Genomic DNA, 6,475 nt, shown 5'->3' on the forward strand with positions numbered 1-6,475 from the left:
GGACAAAACATTTTGCAGGAAAACCTTCTGCTCTCGTAGGCAATTTCTTCACATTTTTTTCGGCGATTGCTTATCAAGATGCCATTAACAATAACCTTAGAGGTGTTGCCTGTTGCAGTTGATGCCGTTCCACTTTTTGGGTTGTCGTCAGTGCTCACCCGACCTTCATGGAAACGAGGAGACCACCGTGATATTGTGCTACGATGGACTAAGCTACTACAACTCACGTCTCTCAAAGCGTTGCGAATATCTATCGGGTTCTTTCCACACAAGTATTCGATTTCTATGTAGGGAGTTGACTCTGTTTCCGCTTACATTTTAAAACTGAATTACTCACAACTAGCAAACACATACAGGACCGTAACGCCTAAAGTCTCGAGCACAACTGACACCAACTTCAATTTGATCTAACCACGGTAACGGTCCTGCATGTGCAGTGTGCAGAGCTTTTGAAATAACCATCGATTTGTATAACAGTGAGATGACACATATCGAAACTTGATATTAAGTACAAAACGTTTCTGGGACCGACGAGTGTTCTGAACGTTATTCACTGGTTACGTGCTGCAGATTTGAAATGAAGTATTTTCAGAAAGGTGGGAAACTAAGTAGATGGTACCTAGATTACTTGGAAGAACCAAAAGGAACATTAGTAAACTATTTATTGAAACAGGGGTAGGGAATATAAAACACTAACCTACAAAAAAAAGAAAAAGAGGGGAAAAACTAAACTCCCAGCAGACACGGTAGTATGAGACTGTAACCCAGTACAGGTACACACGGGTGGAGGGTATGTTAATTATTTGAAAATTAAAGCAATAATAAGCCCTCAGTCGCAAAAATCAAGTTTTGTGACCTAGGTTTAGGCATTACTAAGAGTGCCTTCATCAGAAGTAAAACATTCAAACTGGCCTATAACGTAAGTACAAAATTTTTAGGAATACATTTTTTAAGTGTAAGTACTGACTAGCAGTACGAAAAAGAAACAGTACTTACATGTCACATAAAATAAATATCAAGCGATAAAGCTGTAGTCACAAAATGTTAAAATAGAAAACAAAGAATGCAAGCCCCTATGGGCTGCGCACACATGTCGAGCTACGGTAGCATTTGCGGGCAGGTGAACATTACACCAAGAGTGTCATCTAGAAGCCGCAACTACAAAGAGGCTACTTAACATTCAAAATATAGACAGACCAATATTATGATGAACATTATGTAAATCATGAATAGGAGGCAGTATTTTATCTGACAGCAGCAAACATGGTAACAATTTCTCTACATAAGAGCTTGGAAGTACAGTTTAAAGTCCGAAAACGTCAGAATTCCAAAGGGAGCTGAATAACTCTACATCTACATCTACATTTATATTCCGCAAGCCATCCAACGGTGTGTGGCGGAGGGCACTTTACGTACCACTGTCGTTACCTCCCTTTCCTGTTTCAGTCGCATTTGGTTCGCGGGAAGAACGACTGCCGGAAAGCCTCCGTGCGCGCTCGAATCTCTCTAATTTTACATACGTGATCTCCTCGGGAGGTATAAGTAGGGGGAAGCAATATATTCGATACCTCATCCAGAAACGCATCCTCTCGAAACCTGGACACCAAGCTACATCGCGATGCAGAGCGCCTCTCTTGCAGAGTCTGCCACTTGAGTTTGCTAAACATCTCAGTAACGCTATCACGCTTACCAAATAACCCTGTGACGAAACGCGCCGCTCTTCTTTGGATCTTCTCTATCTCCTCTGTCAACCCGACCTGGTACGGATCCCACACTGATGAACAACACTCAATTATAGGTCGAACGAGTGTTTTGTAAGCCACCTCCTTTGTTGATGGACTACATTTCCTAAGGACTCTCCAAATGAATCTCAACCTGGCACCCGCCTTACCAACAATTAATTTTATATGATCATTCCACTTCAAATCGTTCCGCATGCATACTCCCTGATACTTTACAGAAGTAACTGCTACCAGTGTTTGTTCCGCTATCATATAATCATACAATAAAGGATCCTTCTTTCTATGTATTCGCAATACATTACATTTGTCAATGTCAAGGGTCAGTTGCCACTCCCTGGACTCGCATTCGGGAGGAGGACGGTTCAATCCCGCGTCCGGCCATCCTGATTTAGGTTTTCCGTGATTTCCCTAAATCGCTCCAGGCAAATGCCCGGATGGTTCCTTTGAAAGAGCACGGCCGGCTTCCTTCCCCGTCCGTCCCTAATCCGACGAGACCGATGACCTCGCTGTCGGTCTCCTTCCCTAAAAACAACTCAATTCAATCACTCCCAGCACCAAGTGCCTATCCGCTGCAGATCTTCCTGCATTTCGCTGCAATTTTCTAATGCTGCAATGGCTCTGAGCACTACGGGACTTAACTTCTAAGGTCATCAGTCCCCTAGAACTTAGAACTACTTAAACCTAACAAACCTAAGGACATCACACACATCCATGCCCGAGGCAGGATTCGAACCTGCGGCCATAGCAGTCGCACGGTTCCAGACTGTAGCGCCTTTAACCGCTTGGCCACTCCGGCCGGCTAATGCTGCAACTTCTCTGTGGCACGCCAGAGGTTACTTTAACGTCTATAGACGACTCTCCATTGAGAACAACATGCTGTGTTCTGTTTGCTAAAAACTCTTCAGTCAGCCACACAGCTGGTCTGATATTCCGTAGCCTCTTATTTTGTTTATCAGGCGACAGTGCGGAACTGTATCGAACGCCTTCCGGAAGTCAAGGAAAATGGCATCTAATATTTTCTGGGTCTCATGAAAAATAAAGTGAGTTGGGTCTCACACGATCGTTGTTTCCGCAATCCATATTGATTCCTACAGAGTAGATTCTGGGTTTCCAGAAATGACATGATACGCGAGCAAAAAACATGTTCTAAAATTCTACAACAGATCGGTGTCAGAGGCATAGGTCTATAGTTTTGCGCATCTGCTCGACGACCCTTCTTGAAGACTGGAACCACATGTGCTCTTTTCCAATCATTTGGAACCTTCCGTTCCTCTAGAGATTTGCCGCACACGGCTGTTAGAACGGGGGCAAGTTCTCTCGCGTACTCTGTGAAGAGTCGAATTGGTATCCCGTCAGGTCCAGTGGACTTCCCTCTGTTGAGTGATTTCAGTTGCTTTTCTATTCCTTGGACTCTTATTTCGATGTCAGCTAGTATAAAAACGGTATAACATGAAATGTAGCTAACATAAACCATTTAATGAACAAAATTTATTAATTGAGTTAGATATTAAAAATATTTCCGTAAGTCCACGAGGCAACGCGAAATCAAATATCAAGTAACGGCTTTATATCGTTGAGGACGCTTTTATTACGTAAATGTAGCTACTCATTCAGAATTAGGCCATCATTTCGAGATAGATGTTTAAAAATTTCTAATTCTTCGAGAATCTCTACACCCTCTCTTCTCAGTGCGCTAAATGATGATATCGTGAACAGCCTTAGGCGCGTGACCCGTAATCAGGAGGTGGTCGGCATAAGACGAATTTAGTATGCTAGAGCCATTTTTTCTTCAAAGATGTTCTTTGTATTTGACTGTAAAGGCACGTCCTGTTTGTCCTATGCAGTAAGAAGAGCGCCAACGGCCTTGCCGCAGTGGGAACACCGGTTACCGTCAGATCACCGGAGTTAAGCGCTGTCGGGCTGGGCTAGCACTTGGATGGGGGACCATTCGGTCTGCCGAGCGCTGTTGGCAAGCGGGATGCACTCAGCCCTTGTGAGGCAAACAGAGGAACTACTTGATTGAGACGTAGCGGCTCCGGTCTCGGAAACTGACATACGGCCGGGAGAGCGGTGCGGTGTGCTGACCACATGCCCCTCCATATTCGCATCCAGTGACGCCTGTGGTCTGAGGAAGACACGGCGGCCGGCCGGTGCCTTTGGGGCTTCATGGCCTGTTTAGGAGGAGTTTACTTTAGTTTCCTTTAGTAAGAAGAGCAAGTGTAGCAAAAAAACTTATAGACACCAGCGTTTTTCAAAGAGGAATGGGTCGGTTATAAGTTAGTAGAGTTTCAATTTTTGTGACCGGTTGAATGGCCACTGTGGTGCATTAGTGTTGCTCTTGTTTAGTGTTGTTACCAGGCCTCGAACATGTGTATACGTGGCGCGGACAGCGTCAGATGTTGTCCACCTCCGGTAGCTGAGTGGTTGCCCGTACGGTAGCTCAGCGTGTTCGGTCAGAGGGTTAGCTACCCTCTGTTACAAAAAACTGAGTGAATGGATCAACGAAGAAAGTAAATGGGTGTCATCAGAGGTCCGCCCAGAACAAATTCAACGAACAATATAGAACAAAATTAGATTAAAAAAAAAGGAGTTAGCGTGACAGAATGTCATTCCTAAGGGCCCGGGTTCGATTCCCGTCAGGGTCGGAGGTTTTCTCCGTTCATGAACTGGGTGTTGTGTTGTCCTACTCATCATCATTTCAGCCCCATCGACGCTCAAGTCGCCGAAATGGCGTCAAGTCGAAAGACTTGCACCCGGTGAACGGTCTACCCGACAGGAGGCCCTAGTCACACTACATTTATTTTAAGCTTCAGACTTTGAGTGACCACTGAAGGACAGGGAGATGTTACATACTAAAGTGAGGCAGCGTTATCAGCGACTGGCAGAATTTGAAAGAGGCCTAATTGTGGATTTTCAAAAAAATGTTCAAATGTGTGTGAAATCTTATGGGACTTAACTGCTACGGACATCAGTCCCTAAGCTTACACACCACTTAACCCAAATTATCCTAAGGACAAACACACACACACACTCACACCCGAGGGAGGACTCGAACCTCGACCGGGACCAGCCGCAAAGTCCCCGACTGCAGCGCCTCAGACCGCTCGACTATTCCCGCGCGGCTGGATTTTCATTATGTCGACTTACTGAATCGTGCAGTATCCGGATTTGTGGGGCATTCGGATGTGACAGTAGCCGCCTAATGGATATAATGGGAAGGGGAGGACAAACATATTCGTCGTCGTGGTTCCGGCCTACCGCGTCAGACCATCACAAGTAAGGACCACTATACAGAGCACCATTAATGTCGTAACCCATTCTCACTTGCGCCGACCATTCGAAAAGAAGTAATGAACTCCCTGCAACATTCGGTGTCATCCCTCACCATTGTTTGGACACTAGCAGCAGCCAGACGAGCGAACAATATTCCGTGCTTAGGCCGCCGTTAATGCCACAACACAAACGGTTGAAACAAGGAAACTTCCTTCAGAATTGTTGGGAACCTCGGGAAAACATACGATGACGAAGGTCTTATGGTGGCCGTTTTTGCAGCAGCTATACACAAACTGTAGTAGATTAAAATAAAATAACCTTTTGCATGCTTTGGAATAATTTTTTTAAATTTATTTGTACAACGAGGTGTGTTGTGAATTAGTCACAAGGAATCTTCTGTGGGTGTCAAATAGGCGTCTAATCCACTATATGAAAGCCAAACAGCTTTTTCGCATGTGGAGAACCGGTTGTAGGCTTGCGGTTGTTCTTGTTATCGCTCTGTTTTTGACACACTACACACAGAAAATGGCAGTTACCATGCTATGCTTCGAAAACAAAGTGAACGGGTCAGTGTTGTAGGAACAAATGACGTCACTCGGAAGGAGTCGACGCCAATGTCGCCCAACAACGAAGGTTTGCCACAACGACAGGTCTTCGTCCGCGGTTGTTAGCGGTGGCTGCAGCATGGTTGCGGCTCTAGGCTGCTGTGGAATTTTACGCCATAACAGAGTTATCCATTCACCACCCATCTCACAGTCTCCGTCCAGTAGCATTAACTCTCCGGCAGACTATACTGCACCAACATTGCCAGGAAAGTGGATATCGTTGAGAATAACTTACGAGCGGCCAAGGGATTCTCCCAGCGGAGTACCCACTATATTAAGAATAATTATATTTTTCCATGTTCATCATTTCTCGTGTTGGCCGTCAGTACATACAGATAACAGACGCAGATCTATAGATCTCAGAAGTCAATGAGTTTTTTCTTCACACAATCGTAAACTGTAACACTACATTGCCTCTCTTTTTTGATAAAAAAAAATATCTGTTCCATTGCTCTGAAAGCGAACAGCGAAGTCCTGTATTGAATAGTGATTACACTTTTGTCGTCTGCGAAATATTAAATCCCATTTTACTCTCTCAGGCGATAACAGCATGTAACTCGTTTTTGTGGCAGGTATTTCTGATAGTAGTCAACAACTGCAAAAGGGTGGTTCTAGTCGCTGGTGCATACCATCTACTTCATTTCAATGTGGTATTCTTTAAGATCAACAAAAGTATATGCAGAAGTTTTTAAATTTTCTCAGAGCAGCCTACTAGCATAACCAATCTGTGTTAGGGAGTAAACCAAATGGAATTCCATACTACATCATCCACAAACACTGCATTTAGTTACCACTTCCTGTGCAGAAGGCGTGTAACTGTTTTGCTGATTTGAGTTTGCGTTGAGATATTTCCTA

General features: G+C 44.5%; 1 pseudogene; it reads left to right on the plus strand.

Moving 5' to 3' along the window:
• The first annotated feature begins 3,596 nt into the window (after nt 1–3,596).
• Nucleotides 3,597–3,714, plus strand: LOC126425372 (5S ribosomal RNA; annotated as a pseudogene).
• The last annotated feature ends 2,761 nt before the right edge of the window (nt 3,715–6,475 follow it).

The sequence above is a fragment of the Schistocerca serialis genome, chromosome 1 (assembly GCF_023864345.2).
Source record: "Schistocerca serialis cubense isolate TAMUIC-IGC-003099 chromosome 1, iqSchSeri2.2, whole genome shotgun sequence".
NCBI lineage: Eukaryota > Metazoa > Arthropoda > Insecta > Orthoptera > Acrididae > Schistocerca > Schistocerca serialis.